At 40.8% G+C, this 22,084-nt stretch overlaps 1 protein-coding gene across 1 annotated transcript in view; it reads right to left on the minus strand.

Annotated features, from left to right (window-relative positions):
* The window catches only part of HTR1F (5-hydroxytryptamine receptor 1F), a gene marked incomplete at its 3' end in the record, with an annotated part of 101,568 nt that overhangs the window by 12,950 nt on the left and 66,534 nt on the right, over nucleotides 1–22,084 (minus strand). The gene's annotated exons all lie outside the window — the stretch shown is intronic.

Here is a 22,084-nt window from a genome sequence, read left to right on the forward strand (position 1 = left end):
TTTTTGGTTTGCCTCTGCCCGATTTAGAGAACTGTGTCAAAATGTACCTTTTTAGGCCTGTGAAACAGATCAGTCTGTTTAAATGCTAGAGGTTGTTATTCAGTTGGGAGAAGTGGATATCACTGCCAAAACTGTTTTGGAAAGGTCCCTGTTGGATGCCAGAGCAGGACAATACAAATCAAGCAACTGTGCTGGCCCCTTCCCACCTCCCTGAACTGATTTCTCTCTTCTCTACCAGAGCACCTCTTTTCCACCTTGGCATCCACCCTGCATGCCCAGGATTCCACGTGCCCTGCAGTGCCCAGCAGATGGTGCCAAGCAGGGTGGTGGGATCCCTGCTGGTCCTTTGTGACTGCTAGGAAATTGTGCTCCATGATGTACTAGGAGAGCTTGGTGAGTGGATGACTTCAGAGTGTAAAATGGACAATCCAGCACTTGTTCATTGTAAATATATTGAAATCTGTCACCTCTGCAGATAGTCCTGGGAAGGAAAGATTGAATTAAGGTGTAAAACACATTTAGGCTAGAAAATATCCAGCTCAAATAATCTGTTACAGCTTCCAGTTGTTCTTCCTTCAGTCTGAGTGTGGGATACTTTAATCATATATATTTAATATTTCATCCAAGGTTGCTCAGATGCCGTGGTGTAAAAAGTGCCAGTAGTGACCCCCAGAAAGCTTTGCTGCAGAACCACTTGAAATTAACAATGCTCAGTATTTACAGGTGTTAGCATGGTCAAATGCTTGCACATTGCTCGAGGTAACCTTCTCAAAGACAAGCACTGATGAGAAGTTTGGGTCTGTGAAAGAGTGAGTGGCTGAAGCCTCAGGGAGCTGCTATCAGCAGAGCTGTGTTCGGGGGCACAGCAGGTCCTCCTTTCTTCTTCTCTCGTCCCCTCCTGTTTGCATAATGAAATGCAACAAAAAAGGAGTTTGTTCATCAGATGCTTTGAACTCAAGCCAATTATTTATCAGTCCTTTTCCTCCAGTGATTCCTTTACAGCTGGAAAAATAGATGCACTTCAGCCAGGGTTCCTTGCCCTGTGCCACTGATGGTCTCATACGTGTTTTTCTGTCTGGCTGAACAATTGCCAGATCAAGGCTTAGGGTCTGTAAGCCTTAACAGCTTTTAGATAAGAACTGTTTGATTGTTACTTAATAATGTATTTTTTCAGCATAATATGATTAAAAGTCTTTTACTCCATGATAGTTGTTACAGAATATCCAGAAGGAGGATATTGAGCTGTCTTCGAATTACAAGAATTTGGTGTCTTTTGTGGCCTTTCTATTGCTCACATGTAAGAGTAGGGGAAGAGGTGCTTTTGACCTTTTTTTCAACTGCTGGGAGTGTGCTTTCTTGAGTTTTTGTGTGGGTGGGAAGTATGCCTGAGGAGGAAGCTGGGCTGCGTCAGTGACAGCATTGTGCTAACAGAAGTCTGCAGAATAATTGCTGAGAAGAGACATCCGTGTAGGAAACTAGTGGCAGGGGGCTCTTCATTTGCTTGACTCTGTGGCATGACAATGTTATTTTCCAGTCTGGAACTGAAGGAAGTATTTGGATTTTTGACTGCCACTGTCTGAGACACTCATAAGAACAATAATAATAGCAGCAGTTACTTCTTCAGGCTTCTTCATCTCCATGTGTTGGCTGCATTGCAAGTTGCTAATAAAAGTGGTGCTATGGATTGCAGTGGCTTATATGTGGGAATGGGTCTTTTTATATTTTCACTTCACCATGGATGATGTTTACTGCATTTGCACTTTTAAAAGCAGTTATGTAAAACCAGCAAAAGGTGTGTCAGAGGAAAGGCAATTGACTTTGAAAAGTTTTCACAAGCTGTGTTATTAAGTATTTATCTGTGTGGTCTCAGAGCGGGTAGTCTGAAAAGTAGCTGCCTTTAAGAATGTGACAAATTCTGCTTGGGACTGCTGGGAGAACACTATTTGAATCATTTATCTATCAAAACAAGAGACTGATGAGCACAGGAACTTTCTTCTGACTACAGTAAAAATGTCAATCTGAGCAGTTCTTGCCATTTCAAGCCTTTGCTTTTCATTTAAAATTCTACTGCCATTTGATCAGAACATTAAAGTCATGCTCAAATTCTGTGTTCTGTTCAATCAGGAGATTTTTTTATTCCTATATGGATGATACAGATTCTAACACTTGGTAGGGAGTGAGGAATCCACATGCCTCTTTCTGGACCTGGTTTTGTGTGGTTAGAAATTATATTATATTGGCTGTAAAGAAGCTTTTAGTGTTAATGTTGTAGTTTTCTTTTTTGAAAAGACAACAACCATATTGCCTGTATTTATTGACTTTAGCCAAAAGTCATAGATTCAGCTGCATGCTTTTCCTAAAGCTCTGTTTATGACCACAGAAAAGGTCATAAAGATCTCCTGTTCTCCATGAAACTGGATAAAAAACCACATGCATCAATTTCTTGAGAAACCCTTTCAACATCTCGGTAACTTCCTGCATACCTTTAAAGAAGGTTTCATCTTGCCTAGATATTTAAATCAAATGAGTCTCAACCTTAGGAAATGTTATAGCTAAGTATCTAAAATTGATGTGATTTAAAGGAATTATATGTAGTTAAATAGTATTTTCCTATTCTGCTATATTGCAAACACTATGTCACTGATTGTATTTGTTTAATTGTGTTTTTAATACTTAGGCTTAATGGTGCACCTGTTCCTCTAGGCACTACTGTAATTTTCCCACTTGTACATAAGGAGTTAATGGAATAAACATTCTCTATCAAGGAGATGTAACCCTTCCTTCAGCACCCAGAATTATGACACTAATAATGAGTGGCAATGGAAAATTCACATACATATAAATTTAATTATCCATTTTTTGTCTTTGGACATCTGGATTGCCAACAACACATGGCACTTAAATTGGTTTTTGGGTTTCTTTATTTTATTAATCATTTAGATGTTTGATAATATTAGCAGTAGAGTACCTATGAGTAGGGAGAGAAATTGAATATTTTCTGGCCCCCCATTTCCTTCCTCCTCTACTAGAAATGCAGGCATTAGTGAGATTAAAGACAAGAGTTTTACCTTTTTGCTTAAGCTGCAAAGAAATGTAAAAAAGGGGCGACTCAATGCCCCAGGAGAGGTCGAATAAGTACTTTCCTTTTGCTCTAGTGGCAAAAATGTCTCGAAGTAAAGCCAAGCTCAATCCCCTGTTTCACAGAGCTTTTAGAATATCATTCTGTGCAATTTGACCAAATGCTCCCTCTTGGCTGCCGTTCCCACTCCATACCCCTTGGCAGCAGCGAGCTGGTCGCATTTTCCCTGCCAATCTCTGCACAGTCTGCAAGCAGTCTGAGCCATGAGCCATGTCCATTAGTTCTGCAGCAGAGAACCCAGCAGCAAATCCTTCCTGATGCATCTCCTGGGGAGGAGATTTGCTTCTCGGGTCCACTGCTTCTGATCTGCCAGGTAGAAATCCAGCCTAAGCACACTGCAAGGTTACAGAGGACTTTGTAAGCTCTTGCTTGAACTTCACAGGTGATTTATTAAGCCTGGAGAGCCAGTTGGAAATGTTATGGGTGTCTAGGATGCTGAAAAGCTGTCTGAGACAAGGAGCTTACCATTAAGAATGACATACTGGTTTCAGTGGCATTTGCATTTATGAGGTTTCTTACTTTGAAGCAGTTATGGTTTCACCCAGGTGTGGTAGTGTTATGAGGGTTTTCAAAGATGCAAGCTGGAGTCCAGGGTGCAAGCAACTTTGCGCCAGTCCTTGGGAGACTTGATGATTGCAGAGGTGAGCTGAAATCCAATGCTGATTGATCCTGTTAATTGATCCATCACAATCCTCTGGCCAAAAGGTGCTTCCTTCCAGAAGAAACTATCGAAGTGCCTAAAACATCTAAAGCAGGGATTCAGAGATGGCAAATCAACATGTTCACCATGACTTCCTAAGGCTGCAGTAATTTTCTTAGTTGCTAGTGAACAAGAGAGCTGAGTATAAATAACTTAAAGACCATTTAGCTGGCTAGCAGCTGTAAACTTCTCTCCAAGTAAAGCCAAAATTCTTTGACTAAGTACTTCTTGGTGTGCTTCAGGATAACAAGAAAGAAGTTCTTGGGTTTTCTTTTAGCCAAGGCAGAGCTACAGGTGGAAGATCTCTTACATAAAAAGGTGTAGGATGAAGCTCAAGGATATATCCATGAAAGACAATTTTTGTAGAATTTCTCTCCAAATCTTATCTTCTCTAGTAAGAATTTTTTTTTTTTTTCCTAGAAACAAGAGTGTGGCTGAAAATAACTCTGGCATCATAATAACTATGCTTCAAAGGGCAACAAGTTTTCAAATTAACTTTGCATTTAACTTGAAAGTTGATCCCTTTTCTATTTCACATGGTGGAAGTTGAACTGTGGTACATATTTGATTCCACAATTGCTGGCAAGAGCTATTGTTTGGAAGCAGTGGGACCAGAAAAGACACTTTTCTGCCAGTGATGGCAGATGACCCAGCTCTAGATGAGGCATCACCAGTGTTGTTCCTAGGGTAGTTTATCTTTGCCACAAAGAGATCTGGCATTATAGTTTGTGTACTTGGCACCTCAAGAAGCAAAGCAAGCCTGTGAAGTTCAGGAAGGAAAGTTGGAGTAATCTGTGCAGTTGGTAGGCTGTCTTCAAGCACATTTTACGTTGTCAGCTTCCTCTCTTAGGCTCAGCTTTACCTCCATGCTTTACCCTGAGTGATCTTTTGTTTCTTAGCAGAAGATACATGAATGATTAAAAGTAATAGCATTTTTTTTTTCTATTGGAGAAAGGTATCCCTAGGGCTAAGCTCCTGGTAGCAGAGAAAGATCCACAGCTGATGGTTATTCTGACACTATGGTACCTTGCTTGAGTGTATGGACAAAATAAAACCTGTCTGTCTGTCTTTGCACTGATGACACTGGATTTGGGGACTGGAAAAGTCAGGTAGTTCCCAGAGTGACCTCTTCATTCCCTTTGGGAAACTGCCATTTCTAAACTGGAGAGGAATGGTCCTAGCAGCCACCCCTATTTTAAATCCCAAAGGGACAAGCTTCAGGGAGCACCCTGCCTCCTTGTCAGTGCTGGTCCAAAGGATGAAATGCAGTCACTCAGGAGGTGTGTGGGAGTGGCAGCTGCCTCATGCACCTCTAGCGTGGCTGGAGGTGATGTTTGTCTTCCCTTGCTCCTTCATCTGTGAACTGCAGCTTGAAAACCCCATGAGGAAGCTCAGAGAAGCTTTTCTCCCAGGAGCCTTCTGCTGGGTTCAAAATTTAGAAAGTACCATGCTGGAGCATTAGAGATCAAGCTGGAAGTAAATTATGACAAATCAATTAGCTACAAGTGCTATTCAGAGAGTGTTTTGGATTGAAATAGGCACCTAAGAGCGTGAAGTGTTCTGTCAAATGATTGAATATAAGGGTGAAAAATAGTGGAAGTCCATTTTAGTACACATGTTCAGCCACATTAATTCGAGCAAACTGATGATTTTCTTCTGCTGGGAAATGTTGAGCCTGTACTCTCAAGAGGAAATCAGCTCTTTAGAGGGAAAACCCTCCAGCAGGTTATTGTGTACAGGCTCCACTTACGACCATGTGAGATTTCACTAGCCGTGTGTCATGCTCCATGTTGGGAGCATTGGGGGAAAATAACATTTTAAACCACAGATGGTGGGATTTAACTGACTAAATGCAGCCATCTAATCCTTAATTGTCACCCTACACAGGGAAGCAGTCATCTCCAGGGCAGTTATTCTCAGCCTGAAGTAGCTGACTCAACTGAGTCGAGTGAATGATGCCTGGGGGTGCTTATTTCTCCCCACTGATTGTAAAGGGAGCCTGGGAAGACTGACTCAGATCCAGAAGTGTGCAGTGTGGCCCTCTAGAGCTGAAGGAGACGAACCCTGCCTAAGAGATCCATAGTAGAAGGTCAACAGGTAAGATTTCCAAGTAGAACATTTGTCATGTCTATTGTGGTGTTACAGAGTGGGCAGAGAAGGTTGTAGACATGGCATGAAAATTTCAGAGCTGCAGTGGTTTGCCAGTGAAGATAACCAACAGAGCAGAGCATGAAAGGAGCATTCTTTAGCATTTTTGTAGTCAACACTGAGATGACCTCTGCTGGGGAATTTAGCCCATTTGGGTTCACCAGCTGTCTTTACATCCTTGTGAAATGCAACTCAGAAGAAAGGCAAGAGAACTTAGGCTTCATCTCATTTCAGCCTGTTTTTATTACTCTTAGAAGATAGGTGCTTTCATGTAATACTTCTGGCATTAAAATTCTCCTTTTCTCTCTCTCTTCTAGTTGGAAAATTGTATGTTGTGCCACTTGAATTTTATCTTATTGTCAATAATCAGTTTCTCATAAAGGAGAATATGGGAATATGAGATGTGAGGTAAAGAACTTTCAGTGAGTCTTCAACAATGTAATTACAGTCTAAAAGAATTTACATGTTTTTAAAATGTACCATAGACATAGGGATGTGTTGAGGGCCTGTGTCTAGAACAGCAAAAGTTGGCTATTTCACTATATTAAATTATAAAACCACTTCTAACTTCAAGGACATAGAACTGCAAGCTGCTAAATATTTTTTTTTTTGAACCAATATGTGCCTCTATAAAGACAATGAATTGTGACTGCCTTCTCATCTTGTGCAAAGAACAATAAGTCTTAGAAGGCAGAAGCTTTAAAGATTGGTACTTAATTAGAAAGTGTCCTAAATGAAAAGTCAGCGTTTTAATAAATTTCCTCTAGGATGAAAGAAATGTCTCTCAAAGGAAATTGCAGCAGATGTGTGAGTATTTGGGATCACTGGGGAGACCTTGGCATTTGAAGGCAGAGAACTTTAACTGTGAAGAGTTTGCTTGGGAGTTTTGAAGAATGTGTCTGTGTGCATAACATTGAAAAATCTCTATAAACACATAGATGTATAGGAGGAGGTTTTCTACACACCGAAAAATCCCAAAACAACCCCCTCCAAAAACAGGATTAGGCATCTTTCTGAGTAGTGCACTGGTGGGTGGGAGGGGGAGATGGTAGTAGAAGTTGTGGTAGGGATTTGTGAAGAAACAGCACAGCCTGAAAGGAGTAACTGGAGCCAAAGATGTGACCCCTGATTCCCAGGACTGGAAATCCTGCCTAAAATCACTCTTTCCTGCCTCCTTCCTTGTGGTGGGACTTCTGAGAGTTTAGTTCATGCCGTGGGTCCTTGACAAAGTAAAAGCTGTCAGGGATGGAGGGGAGTGGGGAATCTCCCCCCAGCAGCTGTTCCATGTCCTCCTGGACACCATGGCTTGGTGTTCCCAGCTCATGGATTCCAGCCTGCCCTGGGCCAGGTGAGGTGCAGTGAGGAGGTGCCTGTTCCCTCTGCCCTGCTGCCCCCACCTGCTGTGCCCACAGTATTTTGGGGAAGTCTAATGGGGCAGGCTCAGAGCCATCCTCCCTATGTGGGTTTTGGTTACCTCACCCTTCCCACACCAATATCATTGGGAGTAATTTCTAATAACTCTCACATCCTTCCTCCGAAGTGATCCATGAATAACTTGGAAAAGCTCCTTCGGGCCATTATTTAAAACTGGCAGCTGTGAATGATGCCACAGTGGAAAGCTGGTACACAGTGTCTTGCACTCTCTTTATGACCCAGCTGATCCAATATGCCAGTGCTTGAAATGGGTTTCAAGGGACTTAGATACTTAATCTGTGTTTTAAGTCATGTTTGTTCTGAGCAGTTTTTGAAATTGAACAATTACAGAAAGTTACTTTTGGTAATGCAGGCTGCTAGACTGGCTTTGTGGTAGTTTCAGATCAGTTAATACTGATTTTCTTAAATCAATGTAGAATTTATTAAGTCAAGCAGTGTCCTGTATGAGTTTATTCCTCAGTTCAGACAGAAGTATTTTATAAACTTCTCTACAGGAAATGTCTAATTGAGTTGTTAAAATTTCTTGGCAGGTTCAAAATTTCATTAACTGTTTTACCAGCATAACAGGGGATTGTTGAAGAAACATCTGTTCTGAAAGGCTTATCAAATTTTTACCCCCTTGTCATCAGATTAGTTTTTGTCTTGTTCATTCAGTTGTGCTGCCTGACAATTTACTACAATTTTCTGCTAATTTCTTTGACCTAGAGTTTGGGATTTAAAGGTTATAAGTACTAGGCTAGTAGGAAGCATTGGTTTAGTAGGAGAAATATAAATATTTCCTGCATCATAGCACTTTTGATAATATTGGTAAGCAGAAGACTTTTCTTCTTTATCAAGTAATGCAATGAATGTTTCTATCTGATAAGAGTCCTCAAATTGCTGCTCCATACATCCTCATTGCATTGCAATGACAGCTTTGTATTATGGGGAAGGAAAACTTTGGGAGTTACTGTGCAGTTATTTTGTGTTTAGAAAGGCTGGCTGGCAGACATTTCTAAGACCTGTGCACCCAGAAACAGAGGAAGTTTCAGATTTCACAGTATCACTGCCCACCTTGCTGTACCTGAGCAGCAGCCTCTGCCTGGCCTTCCTCAAACTGGTTAGTTCCTCCAAAAAGCTCCCAGAATTGCCTGCCCTCAGGAGCCGACAATTAAGTGGGTGCTCTCAACCGACACTGGAATATTGATGTCAATTTTTCTTATTTTATATATATATTTATATAAATATAGAAATATGTATGTATAAAATCTCATCCTATGAACTTTCTGTGAATTCCCTGCTGATATTTGAGAATTAGAGGATGATGAAGGCTCTCTCCAGACATTCTTTTCCTTGGAAAATAATCCAGTCCTCTAAAATTCTATCTGGGACAGTACAGTGCAGCGTAGATGAGCAACAGTTTCTGCAATAATCATATTAGTTCTGCAATAATGGTATTGGTTCATTAATAGAATATCAATTCTCTAATTATCTTATTCTCTCTATTTCAAATCCTATAAACTTCCTTTGTACAAGAAAGCTGATTAGCACAATGCTGCAGCATGAAGCTGTAACAGCAGAATAATAAACGTGTTACACATTTTCTTAGTAATGCCTTTTTGGTGATAAATATATAGCTATTTTTAAAGCAACAATTACAAGACTTATTGCTTTAATTTTTGTGGGAAGTACTAAAGGATGAACAATTTCATTGATATAATGAATATAGCCTTGCATGCAGCTAATGCTAAATGATTAGGGGAAGTGAGATTATTTGAAAGATTTTGCGTGCGTATATACAGAGTAAGTGATCCTTAAGGACAAATAAGGAGAGAAATTTGCTAAGGAAGCATGTTTTACTGGCCTGATGATTTTTTAAAAATTTGCTGGACTAATGGTTTAGGCGATCCATTAGGTATCTAATGGAAATGTTTAAAACAACTATTTTAAAATGACATTTTTAGTAGTAAGCCAAGTAAGTCAAGTACAAATACAGTATGCAAAGCTGTTAATAGAGTTCATGTGGTGCACAGCAAGTTTGGAAACCCAAACTCCATCCCATGCATGTCTATGCTTAGAGCAGGTCAGTTCAGTGTTTCTAAATCAGAGCACACTGATACTATTCAGAACTTGAAAAAAATAGTGAAATACGACAGAACTTGCTCATTCTTTGAAAAAAATTGCAGAAGTTCCTTAACAGAAGAAATCACGTATCTTGTGCTTTGAGCAGAGCATAAAGGAATGTGGGGGTTGTGACTGACAGGTTTCAGTCTTGAAAATGGTGAGTTTGAACATCTTTCAAAAAAGACCTTGAAAGTAAGAATGGTTGAATCATGCTGTTTGCCTGTCTTTTCCATGATAGCCAGTTTGAGCTGCAGAGTGAGATGTAGCTGTTTATAGTCCTTTTCAAAGGGGAATGGAGTTTATGCACATAATGCTTTAAATACTTTTCTCTCTCTGGGGTATACTAAAGTGGCCATTTTGGGAAGAAACAGAGAAAAAAAAAGAATTCTAGGTCTCTTCCTACTTCAGAGAAATACTTGTTAAAAATAACTATTACATTTGTTCCTCAGAAACTCTAAAATTTGAGCAGCTTTGCCTTTCATTCAGATCACTGCAGCCTCAGCAAGCACAGGTGCAAATATGCAGCACAAAGGCCAGTCTCCCTGGGGATGCTGCTGTCCTGTACCAGCCCCTCCTGCTTGTCAGACTGCACTTCCCACATCAATTTCTCCAGTGTTACACGAGCTGCATTACAGAGGAGCATTTAGAAGAGTAAAACAAACACAAGTGATGCCTTTCTGGAGGCTTCTGGGGGAAAAAAGACGATGAACCACAGCTTTCCTCCCTCCATGCAGTTGGTGGCAGCAGGTGTTTAGGGTGCACGAGCTGTATTTACCTCTGGCAGAGATAAACTGGACATCCTTGGCAGCCTCATGTCCTAGGATGATAGGGATACTTAAAATTATTGCTGTGGGTCAGTAGGAGAGGCAGGAATAACAACACAGATCTCTCGGAAGCATCATCTAAGAGCTTTAATGACCAAGTGGCCAAGAAGCCAGAAACTTCTATAGAGCTTGACTGAAAAATGTTCTCTTCCTATCTTGGCCCTAAAGAGTTGGGAGAATGGAAAGACAAGGTGCTACTGAGAAAACAGGAAGTGTAGAAGGTGATGGATGCTTCTTGTTGGTCTGTTTTTTTGAAATGTGATGAGACAGTTGCCATAGAAATGCTGTTCTCTGCTAGATACAATGGGTGCCAGTTCCAGGAAGCTATTGACAGCTGTCAAACAGCTTTCCACGAATTTGAATATCTCAGAGTAATGTAAAGGGAAATAAGTCCTATGTTTCTTTATAGATGAGATGCTGTAAGATTTACTTAGGGAAATATGACTGAGCAGGGCATCAGCTGTTACCCATGGTCTGCAAAGTGAATGTAACTGCAGTTTGGTTTTGCTGTAAACAAAAAATGGCATATGTTTTCCAGAAAGAAATTAACTTGCATCTTTCAAGATTGTTTTGATAGACCAGAACTTGCAACTATCTTGATTTACACTACCAGATTATAAAGCTACACAAATTAATTTGTTTCAGAGGACAATTTTGGTGGTTTGAAACAATATTATACTCCATAAGAATAAAGTGCTCAGTAAGTAAGAGTTTTCAGCTGTAAATAAATTAGGATTCCAAACCATTATGAGTACAACTAGTATTATGAAAGGTTAGTTAGCAAGAAAGAGACTTCTCTAGTTGTTTTTGTGGCCAACATTCCTCATCCCAGTTGTGTGCTCAGACACTGCAGGAGGTAACAGCAGCTATGGGGAAAGCACCGAGCATGTACTATGAGCTTCTGATCTACTTTTTTGGGTTAGCACTTTGCTCTGCAGAGCTCAGCTGAGAGCAAACTCCTTTGGGCAGACTCATCAGGACAGTCAAAGTTGAGCTGCCTTAGAGGAGGAAGAATGACCTGCCCCAAACAGCCAATGGAAACAACATGTAAGAAAATGAAGGCTCTAAAAGTGTTTTGCAGATGAAAGAGGCAATTCATGGATACATTTAGTAGCTCATACTGTTTACAAAATTCTGGTGGTCAGGTGTTATGCTTGTAAGAACTTGTTTCTTTTATTCTGAGATGAGAAAGATATGAAAATTAAATTGTTTTATGTGAGCAAATCCCTTCATGGAAGACTAGACTCTGTTACAAATGAAGATAGGGCCAGTTCATTTTCTTCTCCCAAGAGCTTTCTGGACTGGAACAGCATCCTTAAACAGCCTTATAGTAATTTAAAAACTGAGACTGACTTAACTTTTTTAAAGAGACTTGCTGCTTTCCTTTTCTGATAGTATGCAAAAAACCATGCATTAATTAAGACATGCATTAATTAAGACTGTAATGACCTGTAAAATTTATCTGTCCAGGTGAGTGTGTTGTGTAACCTACTGGAGGATTGTTACTTTGCTTCTCCTACACTGCCCTTCCAGTCTGAAGGGACGTTTCTGGCCCATCACGTCTTAAAAATCGAGGGTAGGATAGCTGCAGGCTAACTTAATTAATTAATGGGAAAACTAAGTCCATGTGAGAGTCTGGGTCAGAGATTTAGTGTTCCCTTTTCCTTTCCATGGAATCTGTCCAACACTACAAATTGCCAAAATATTCACAGCTACTCTGATGGGGAAGAAAGAGCTTATAGCAGCAAGACAGCACCCAATGCACACTCAGGGCACAGGGATCTGGCACTTGTCCTGCTCCAAGGCCTCTGTGGATCCAGCGGGTGAGCATCACAACCTTCATCTTAGACCCAGGGCCTCCCACAGGTCCTGCTGGCAGGGTTTCAATTCACTCTGCCTCTGCTCTGCTTGTTATTGATTCTTGCTGGGCAGCAAAGGTGTGAGGAGAGCCTGCTCAAGTCCTAAGGGGGCAGGGGGAATAGTTAATGATACCCTGTGCCAGAACTGACTGAGCAGAAATGATCATCACCCCGTGGGCTACAGATGCTGTACTGGGAACTTAGAGGACATGGGGGTCCCAAAATGACTGGTTTCCAAGGAGATTTGAGGTGCAGGCCTCTGATTGAGGGCTGTGGTCATCCCTTCTGAAGGGACACAATTGCTCAGCACTTTGTGTCTTGGGGAATTTGCCAAGTTCTTGTTCATTATAGGACAAACTTAATTTGGCATTACCGACTGCCAGAAGCCTGAAGTCACGTTGAGGTTTAGTACTCTGTTTCCTGCAGCTACTGTAAACAAATGTGTGCTGTCTGCTAAGAGTATCATGTACTTGTTCAGCATTAGACTTACAGACAGCTTTGTTCTTGGAGCAGTTCTTTTATTCATCGTTCTATAAGAATTTGCAGACTTATTTTCTCAACATTGGTACTGATCCTGTTCAGTACTGATCTTGCTTTTCCATCTCTGATTTGCTGAATATTGTTAATCTTGGCAGGATTCAATTGCTTGAATATTGTCTATTCTGAAATGGCCTACTGTGAGGCTTCAAATTTGAGGGCTCTTAGAGCTGCAGTGTAATTTACATGATGCTGCTAGCATTTTGGAAGTATTAATTTCAGTTTGTAAACATTTATGCTTTGATGAATGGCAATCTATTGTCAACAGTCCTGCACCTTCTTTCTACTTCTGTGCTTTCACAGCCAGAGACGGGGCAGATTCTACCCACACTGTGTGTGATTTTTTTCTCTTAAAAACATATATTTTGTTCCATTCTGTTGAAATGGAGGAAACTTCTGCCACTGGGTGTGTGGATCTGGCAGTAGTACTGTCAGATACCCATGGACAAAATAAATGTGACCTCTCTTGAAAGTGCACCACAGCATGAGGCTGCCTCATTTATTATTTTCACTGTCCTTGGGAACCAAACCACTAGAAATAACAAGGATTTTGCTGAAGAGGTGCTGCAAGCACGTTCTTCCTGCAATCCACAGCCTGTGCTATGAGATGGAGCTCCAAAGGGATCCCTCCCTTCCCATACTGTCCTGAGTTTTGAAACTTGAACCTGCTTGGACAGATTTCCCCCTTTATGTGCTTGAACCTTTTCTTCTTACAGTGATTTCTCCCCTCCCTGGAGGGAGAGGCAGTAAATCTACAGCAGATTTATGGCCTTCTGTCAGCCAAGGACAGCCTGATACACTGAAACCACTGTGATCTCCTAGAAAACATGGCAGGGTAATCTATTGAGTCTTGTAAAGCACAAGTTGTCTTCTCTTAGAGAGGAGAAGGTCTTTTGGCTTGTAAAACCTTTGGAAATGAAGGATAAAGAACAGCAAAAGTTGCCCAATTTTTATATTCTGGAAAGTCTGGAAATTTTTAAAGCTTTCTAAAGAAAACCAGTTAAGTTTATATCTCTGCCTCTAAGCCACTAGAATGGAAAATATCCTAAATAATAATTACATAATGCTGCAAGATTTCTTTTCCCAACTCATTAAATGTTGTTTTGTTCTCTGACAACCTACGCCTCCAGTAAGAGATTCCTCTTCTGAGAATGCCACAGACTGTGCAGAGTGCAAGGCACATTCCCTGAAGTGGATGTGTCAAGGTCTGAATACAGACACTGATATTCCAGTTGGAGTGGGTGGTGTCTCAAAAATCTCAGGTGGGAAGCAGATGCAGCATCACTCTAATGTCTTGGTGGTGGGCTTGGAAGGCTCTGCTGCCCGCCTGGCTACAGCAAGAGCATCAGCATTCTGAATTAAATTGCTTGAATCATACCAGAATGCCTCAAGAAAGATTAACTTCTGTCCAAGAATGTCTGATGGATGATGGGCTTTGAAATTTTTATTTATTAAAAAAACAAACCCAAACAAACCTAACCAAATCAAACATCTCTCCCTCTCAGCCAGTCCCCTGGCTGCTTTTTATTTTGCTGTAGCTCAAGACCCAACACCATGCATGCTGTGGTGAAAAATGTCACTGATATTACGTGAAGATAATTACTGTTTTCAGTGCTGCTTGGAGCATTTAATTTCATGTTCAATACAAATGAAACAAACTGCTTTCACAAAATAACTTCACAGTTTCTTCCCTTTGTGTTTCCATGGAGGAAATTTCTATCTCTTTCTGGATTATCTATTCTCTTCGAAGAATACTTTTGCCCTGGCTAAAAGTCCCTATGAGGATCGCCCTTGACTTAAGGGAATACTGACTGGAGACTCTAACAGAATTGAGTTTGAGATTCTTTACTTTTAAGTATCAGAAAGTACCAGAACAGGAGGTTGCTTGAAATCTCTGTTAATCTGTTAGTTCACAGACAAAGTGTTTTAACGATATTCATGAAATTCATGATTCTTGTGATAATGAGTGATTATTTGTCCTTTACCATTAAAGGCACAGTGTAGCTACTTGCTGCATGGATTTATAATCTGCCTTGCAAAGGACAAGCCCCAAAGGGGCTACATTTCAGTGAATTGAAGAAAAGGAAAAGGATAGGTAGATGTGCAGCCCTTCTTTACCTTTTTGGGTTCAAGTGCAGCTCCTTGAGTAAAAGGCCATTTGACCACTGCAGCTGATAACTCTCAGCCCCACTTTATCATCTCCTTAAATTGAATCAGTGGTGATTGCAGGCATCTAAACAAGAGCTATAGGGTGCAGTGTCTCACTCTAGAATATTGCTTCAACCTTGAAATATTCTTTTAAAGCAGCAACTTTTGACTTTTTTATGACAATTCTAGAAAATTTCAGAGAGTAATGGCAAAGTTGTGACAAAGCCTGAAAGGCAACAAAACTGAAGTGATAAGCAGGCATATAACTTAGAAAATTGTCTTCTTTCTCCTTTGGTGTCATAACAACTCTTTCATGTAGTTGGTAGAAAAGAGATCATAAGAGGCTGGCAGATATAACTCTTCCAGCGTGGAAAATATTCCTAGCACCAGGTAGGGCTTCACTTATCTGCTGCAAGATCTAGAGCCCAGATTGTCAATGGCTCATCCTAATTTCACAGGTAGAGAAGACACAAGAAGGAAAAATAGAGCTGATCTGGGTTTTGTTGTGAGTAGAGTGAATGCTGAATTCTGCCCTAGGGTATGACAAAAAAGAAAATGGAACTTTTTTTAATGTTAAGATTGTTAGTTTGGGTTCTTGGGCAGTAGATGGCCTGATAACTCAATGCTTTATCTACCCTGCATTGGTTTTGTGCTGTGCATACTTTGCTAAACTATTGCTGAGCTTCTGCTCTCGTGCAGGGGCCAGATTTCTGCAAAATTATTATCAGACAGCACCTATCTGCTGACTGGGAGTCCTGTGTGCTCAGTAAATCAGTAGGTAGACTGTGGAACTTTATTAAGACTTAGGTCTTTGCAATGCCCTTGGTAGTTCATCACTTCTAAGCAGAAATGCAGCTGTGTAATTTCATAAAGGCCAGTTAGGCCTTTCAGAAATAACACCAGTAGTTATGCTGATAGATAAGTGTGGGAGCTCTGGACATAAAACACTGTTGTTCATCATAGGATATAAAAATTTATAGCTGGAGGGATCCTGTTGTGGGAGACTTTCCCTCTGTGTGGAAGTGGGTTGGTCACAGCTAGAATTTGATTATCTGTATCAGCATGTTTTCTAAGTGAGAAAAGCTATTTGCATATAATATAATAATGCCTCCCACCTGACATTTACAGCAGAGACCTTCAGAGGGAAGAAAAGACAATTCTCTCAATTTTTACTACCTGTTGTTCATGGTGATATCTTTAGCTACAGGCTTGTCTTGTTAATTGATTGAATTATTTAAGCTGCTGATTTATTTAGTGAAGGCAAAATTAGTATTTTTGTCTCTGACAGCCACAGGGCTTAGAAGAATAGTCAAGGTATTTTTCCTGTTCTTTCAGTGCATTACCCAAGAATATGCTTCTTTTGTACTAGGTAAGAACAGATAGAGAAATCTGATTTCTTTCTTTTGAAGTGCTGACTTCATAGTCCCTAGAAACTTCTTTCTCCCTACAGTGGTCTCCCCATAAAAAAATCAGGATTTTGCTACAATTCTGGATGAGCCTCATAAATTATTTAGAAAAGTGCGCGTTATCCAGTATGTTATTGTGTGTAAGCCAGAACTGCATTGTATGTATTTTGTGAGCATGTGTTCACTGTTTACAGTGCTTGTCTGCACTGATAGTGTGAGAAACTCTGATGTTGGCTCAGCAGAAAGCCCTTCTGGGTTTGTGTGCTGCTGCTTCCCGTGCAGCGTGGTGGCTCTGGCTGAGCAGCCCCCTCACTTCTCTCTCCCAGCCTGTCCCAGCAAAAATGTGTGAGTTGCCTTTCTCACCCTGGAACCCTTTCCTCTCCAAAGGAAACAGGGTGTTGCAGAGGCACCTCATCACTTGTAATTTATCCTTTCTTCCACAAGGAGCAACGCTGCTAAGTCCTTTAGCTGGGGATTAATCTTTCTGTCTTTTACTCTTTGAGTTGCTGCCAATCAACTATTATTTATAAAACAAGCTCTTGGGTGATGATGGCAGATCTCATAAGTCACTGCTCAGTTTCTGCCCTACCTTACTGAGACTACTGGCATAAATTCAAGTGCGTTCAGCTACTCATTTCTAATTTGGTCAGTACAGAACAATTTTATCCCCATATTACTTCCCATACTGACACATCCAAGCAAGCAACCAATTGTCACTGCATTTACCCCCTGCAGCTGTACAGGTCAGAAACAGAGGGCAGATGTTTACCCTGCTGTGATCTCCTGAGAGATTATTCAGAAGTGCTATTCTACCCTGCAGGGCTTAAAAACAGGAGCACTACTACTGAGAGCCACCCTAGGAGAACTGGGTGAATTTTAGGTGAGAAGGGGGCTCTGAATCTCAGAAATGAGGGCTGATCATTCTGGAGAAGCTAACAATGAGCTTTAGCAGTGTTTGTATGGAGTGGCCTTTCTTTGCCTCTGAAGCTATTGCAGTCTCTCTGATAAAATCTTCATACCACACTAGTCCCAAGAGAGATGTAGGAGCAAGGAGATGGATATGTATTATTTAATCTGTGGTTTGCACCATGCTTCAGTCAATCTCTAGATATGACATGGGTGGTCAGTGTTGTGTTAGTCACAAAGCCTCATGCCCAAGGTGAGCCTTGGCAATTTCAGATGCTTATGCAATGGAAACTGGGTAAGTAGCTTGAACTTCCCAAACTTTCTGAGGAGCAAGCTCTCTTTGGGATGTCAAATATTGCAGTTCATGTTTAAGTAAGTCCTGAATAACCTGAAATACCCTCTCTTACTGTTTTGCAACATTCCTGGATCTGGTGTTATCCAAGCAATGCAGAAATACAAAAAACCCCCACCACAAATAAAGGGGAAGACTGTGAGGATTGTACTAAATAAATCTTAGAATGTATTCAAAAAAACTTCAAACAATTCCTTCCCTCCTCTTCCCTTCTTCCCCCCACCCTTTTTTTTTTTTTTTTTTTTTTTCTCTAATTCTGGACACATATGCAGTTTCCACCTCCCATAGTGGACATGGAATGCTAATTTAAATTTAAATCCAATCTCATTTAAATTCGGTACTCCACTATGGAAAACAATTAAAAAAAAAATACTGCCAAAGACTTGAGATCTCCAGTTACCAGTCACATGATGTCTAGGTCTATTTTGCTAACCATCCCCCATGCTTAGTTTGTTCCCCAGCCTGCAATAGCCAAGGTGAAATTTACTGCTGCCATTAACTTGCCTGTTATCTAGAGACTCCTAATGTACCTGATGAATACACCTGTAGTCTGTGCCACATTGTTTTCAAAGGCTTTCTTTTTCCTGTTGCAAGGCTTGAAGCTGACTCTACAGCTTCTCACTTTGAAGCACTATTTGTAATATTAATTTGGTAAAAAAGGAAAGACAGCAGTGAGTTTTTCTTTATCACATACATATTTCATAGAAAGGCTGAAGAGATCTGAAGCTTTGTTTGGTCCTGCAGGTTCAGTGAAGTCCATTCACACTGCTTGAGTCTGTGTGGGGACACTTTTCTTCCTAAACCCATTAATAGTGAGGCTCCTGTGGAGAGTCACAGAATCACAGAGATCTTGGTTGGATGGGGCAGCTGGAAGTTGCCTCATCCAGTCTCCTCTTTGTATCTGGGAGCTTGCTGACATTAGAGACCAGGCCAGCCATGGCTTTGTATTTCAGAGGTTTGAAAATCATCAGTAACTGAGACATTACAAGCTCTGTGGACAACAGGACTGCCCTCTCCTAACAGTGAGGAAGTTTTCCTAGTGTCCAACCTGAACCTATCAAAGCAATGTTTGTGAATGTTGTCATCCTTCATTATCTCACCTGCCACTCTCAAAACCAGCTTGACTTTGTGGTCTTTAACCTCCCTACTAGTATTTGCACTAAATCATTTATTCTGATGGATCACCCCTTCTTTGAGGATGGAGCAACCCCTGTTCTTCAACCTCTCTCACAAGTGTTCTGAGCCCTGACCATCTCATAGACTGGACTGTCTCCATTTTCTCCACATCCATCTTGATCTTACCCTTCTTCCCAGAAGTGTCTGGAGTACTGCAAGTCTGGCCTGATCAGTGCTGACTGGGATAATAACCTCTTGACCTGCTGGACAGCCTTATTTTAATGAGGTAATTTGCTTTGTTTGTGACATGAGTACATTGTTGGTTTATGTTAATCTGGCACTGACGGTAACCTCAGGACCCTTTTGGCAGGGCTGGTATCAGCCCATTTGGTTTCCTGCCCTTGCAGGTGCCTGGGGTTTTTATTCCCTGAGTGAACAGCTTTGCACTTGGCTGTGTTGAACTTCATGATGTTTGTTTGCTCCGTCCTCAAATTTATGATCAGCTCCCTTTGTGTTGAAGCTCTGTCTTTTGTCATGTCAGAAACTTCTGATCTATTATCCTAGAGGCTACAAAAAATTGCAGACAAGTTTCTGCTCTGATTTATTCTTTTAGGGGAGATTTCTCTATCCATTAACTATAGAGGGAACCATGGAAGACTTATTCTCCAAGCTGTGGTTGGCTTTTGAGTGTCTTCAGACTTAGTTTCCAGAAGTGAGAACAGTGGAGATATAGAGAAACTAGTATTGTGTTTTCTTCTTATCCTGCTGTGCAGTGCCAAGCCTGAATGGAACAAGAGCTTTTTTTTTTTTTTTTTTTTTTTTTTTTTTTTTTTTTTTTTTTTTTTTTTTTTTTCCTTTTTCCTTTTTGTTTGCTATGATGTTCTTCTGCTTTGTATCTATTCTGCCTTCCAAATATTGTGTTTCATCTTTAATGGTTATGGCAGCCATTAAGCCGAGAACAGTCTTATGACTGAACCATCTCCTCAGACTGTTAGCCTCATTATGGAACCTTGACTTAATGTTCAGACTGTCGGTGCATTAATAATTGTTCGGTATAAAATGTTGGCTTGTCTTCCTGCCTATTCCCTTCTGTTAAGGTTCCATTATTTGTAAATAGGGCAACTTGTAGCCAGTTAACCCATGGTGGGATTTCGTTGTTACTCTTCCTACTAACATCTGATACTCTCCAATTTTTCTTGTATTTTCATCAGATCTCCCTTTTATTTTATGTTAGACACTTTATTTTAGACAATAAAATCCCAATGGATATGTTTCTGTGCATAGTCTTCTCTTTTAATTTTTGTAGTCTCTCTCAAGTAGTCTCTCTTAATTTTTGTAGTCTCTGCCTTCTGCTATTGACCATGCAGATATTATTTAGGTGTATTTAGCTTCTGAAGTGGTTTTAAACTTCTTTTTATTTACCAGCCAATGTGTAGATTACTCAAGATCTTTCAGTAAAAATGCAAGTCCCCATATGATAACAGATGTCATGCACTAGTTGTGTGGTGGATTTGTTTTTTGCCTAATTGTTTTGAGTGGATCTCTTAGAAGCTGCTCACATAAAGGTTTACAGATCGCAAGATGAAAACAACCATTTTGTTTTATCTGATGGGAAAATAGAAAAGGAATAATCTTAGGCTGCAGCTTACAGTAGAGAAAACCACATGGGATAAACACATGGAATACATATCTGGCTGATATTGCCAACAGGATTCACAGCAAAACACATACTTGACTCCCTTTGTTCAGTAAAGGATGAAGGGCTAATAAGCAAAACCTGTTTTTGAGAAACCACAAAGGTCTTTCACTTTGATTGACATCTTCAACAAAACCTTACAACATGAAATCAACATGCCTCATTCTGTTCTGTCTCAACTCAGACCTGGACTAGGTTAAGTGGGACAGTATTTTAGCAGGGTAAGAGGTGTACTATTGTTAAGGACAGCAGAAAAAGGCACTGGGCTGATGAGTGACTGACTTTCTCTCCCTCAGCAGCAATTTCTCTTTTCAGCCACCAGCCATCCTGGATGCAGCCATATGAAAAGCCCACTGCTGAGGGGGAGTGAGTGTGACATTCTCTCCTGTGGAACTTGGAGCTAAATTAGCACTCCTCCTCCTTTCTTCCTTCATGGATTGCAGTGCTGTGGCTGTATTAATGAGGTACCAGCCCTGTGGAGTGTGTTGTTCTGGTGCCAAAGTTTGAGAGTGGTAAAAATGTCTGAAAATGTTTAGTTTTCTGCAGGTTATAATTTTTTTTCCAGAAAGATTATTTCATTCATTGTTTCCTTTCTTGGTCGCAGCATTAAAAAATTACCCATTTTATATAAAGAGATGTTAAGTGCTTCCAATTTCATTGTCTTCCACCCTGTTTTAGTTGTGAATGAGTTTACCCACATCAGAGAAACAAGGTTGTGTTAATAGTACCTAGTTTTCATGGATTTGGTGGTTTCCTGTATTCCCAGAAAGAGAACTTACACATAATAACCCTGAAAGTTTCTTACATAATTTCCCACTGTGAAATGTGGGGTTTGTAGGACAAATAAGCTGAAACAGGTCACAAAGTGGTCTCTGGATTGGTGGTGGTTGGGGGGCTAGGCAGGACTCTGTTCCTCAGCTAAAAAAAAATGCCTGCTTCACAGTGCTTTGTAAGGGAGGCCCATCCTTGATTTCATCAGTGTCTTCTCTTCCAACTCCAAGATCCTGATTTTGTTTGGCACTAGGGCCAGACAATGAGCAGGATAGTGCACGAAATGGATGCATGGAAAAAGCATGCCTGGAGAAAGTGCTTGTTCCAAACTGCCACGAGCTGCAGGTTGGCTGCTGCTGCTTGAAGAATGAATAATTGCATTCCTTTTAAAATGACACACTTTAGAAGTGGTGTGGATATTCCCTTTTTTTAGTCAGTCACATGTCCTGATCCAGCAATGTGTTTTAGTTCTTTTTAAACTCGGATGATACTTTGAAATAAATAAAACTGGCATGTGCTCCAACACTGTTCTCAAGGATGAGTTCTTTCCAACGTCCAAGCCCCAACTTTTTAAAAAAGTGATGGTTTCTAGGATAATTTCATGCACTCAGAATTCCCGTGGGCATTCAGCTGATGTACCTCATGATAAACACCCAAAACTCAGAATGTGTATGGTATGGGGCATGCAAGAGCTGGGAGCTGACCCCCAGCCCAGTGCCTCAGCCACGATCCCACCCCCAGCCACTGAAACTGGAGAGGACACGGGGCAGGAAGCAGAAATCAGGGCTGGTTAAGCAGGCTGGTGATGTCAGGGGTGAAGCTGATTGAAGAGCAGAAGCAGAGAAGGGCACTGAGGGGAGCAATTTTAAGTACTTACTTACAGAGTGCCTGAAGAAGGCTTGGTGTTTGCTGGAGCACAGATCAAGTGTTTTCTCCTCTGATGGG

The sequence above is a fragment of the Zosterops lateralis genome (assembly GCF_965231275.1).
Source record: "Zosterops lateralis genome assembly, chromosome: 2".
NCBI lineage: Eukaryota > Metazoa > Chordata > Aves > Passeriformes > Zosteropidae > Zosterops > Zosterops lateralis.